Genomic DNA, 2,107 nt, shown 5'->3' on the forward strand with positions numbered 1-2,107 from the left:
ATGGTGCAATTTATAATAAGTACGAATTATTCATAATGTACTTGTCATGAAAGAAAGAAAAAAAGGGAAGTATCATATTACTAATACAACATAAATGAACATATGAGGGAGAGTATCTTATAAAATATTATTATGGGAAAATATGCGTATATATATTCCTTTTCTTCAGTACACATAGTTCAATACAGGTCCTTTTTGTGTTTTACCCTTGTGTATTTTCATTATGGGCTCTCGTCCTTCTTATTATGTGTATAAATGGAAGTGTACGCACATGTACAGAAGAAGGGAAGGGAGGAGCACCCTGTAAATGAGGTGTACAATATGTGTGTTAATAATTTTTTAATAATGCGCCCCCCTTCAAATAACAGAAAAGCATGAACAAATATCACATGACGAAATTTTCTATATAAAAAGGGTTGAAGGTATGCTTGTATGTATTTAATAGAAGGAGCCCATAAGTAACAATATTTTGATGGTGATAATCACGCACAACATACAATAGGAAATAACATGAATAAAGGAATGTACAAAAAAGGCAGTTTCATTTCCTTCCCTTTCTCCTTTTATTTTGTTATTCCAATACATTTCATTCTTATATTTCTGGCTTAATTATATACATATGATAATTTGATAAATATATAGGTGTGTTATTATAGCATGGGGAATGTAAAAAAATGTGTATATATATGGAAAAATGAAATATCAATATTCATAACCAGAAAGCAAGCGGAATTTTCACATGTTCACTATGTACAAGTGTATGAACAATTTTAAGGGGAGTCTATTATATGCAGAAATGTAAAACCAAAATGGTGGATCCAGAGGTTATACTGACGGTTACTTCTTGCTCAAAGTGCACACTTTCATACTGTTGACATAATATACTGTACACATCTCAATAAAAGTGGGAACATATATGGGTGCACCTATTCCCCTGTTTAAATTTGTAGGAGCACGAATGTTTAAAGAATTTACCCTCAGAACAAATATACAATAAATTAAAAGGAAACGCAGGGGATCATAGAGATGTGAATTGCGATAGTGATGTGAAGAGTGTATTAAAGAAATATATTCAAGATGCACCTACTGAGAATAAAATTATGGGAGCATTGTGTTCCGTATGTAAAGGAGAAAATGATAAAGGTAAGAAGGAAGATTATTGTAATGCTCTTTATTATTGGGTGGCTGGAATATTATCCGGAAAATTAACGGGCCCGAAGTTTGAGAAAGCTATAGGTGAGTATCAGGATAAAGTAAATAATAGTAACGGGAAACATGGGTGTAATCTTGCGAAACCGAATAATGACCCTAAAATATTCGAATCCTTAAGGAAAGTGTTCGATTATAGAAGGGACGGAACATTTATATGTAATGCACGGAACGGTGATGGAACACCTTGTCATGGGGAATATCAGGCATATCTGGAGAGAGTAAGAAAGGCTTATAGTACTGTTCGCCAGAAATGTAAAGGGGGTCAGGATGAAAATTGGTGTCATGACTTTAGGGAGTGGTGTCCGAAGTACCAGGATCAGGAGGATTTAAAATTAGGGTGTCCTCCAGTACGCAACACAGAAACTGAACTGAAAATTGCATCAGAATTTCCGGACGTTAAGGGTGTCCGCGATGTCCAATCAGAGGAGTTAAAACCGGGAAACCCCAAACTCGAAACACATTCCACACAGCAGCCAGAATTAGCATCCTCCACTAAGGACGCAACATCCACTGATATTACCACCCCAATCATATCTTCATCCGCTGCAGCATTAATAGGGTTACCATTGGTTACTTTTTTTTTATATAAAGTAATCGCCGAGATTAATAAAATATGTGCATATAGTGGAATACATTAATATTTTTTTTTCTATTGAAAGTGCGCACACATAAATTGAATTACACTATATGCACATGCTACATATTCCTACCCTTCATTTTTCTTTCCTATTAGTACACGTTGTTTTTTCCATGGATACGTGGCAATTCTCCCAAAGGAAGAAAAAGAAGTCCAATAGAAAGGAACTTGAATATGCACACTGACGATTCTACTGAAGATTCTATTGAATATTCAACAATAGACTCAACATACGACTCCACAACACATTCTATGACC

The sequence above is a fragment of the Plasmodium coatneyi genome, chromosome 10 (genome assembly GCF_001680005.1).
Source record: "Plasmodium coatneyi strain Hackeri chromosome 10, complete sequence".
Lineage (NCBI taxonomy): Eukaryota > Apicomplexa > Aconoidasida > Haemosporida > Plasmodiidae > Plasmodium > Plasmodium coatneyi.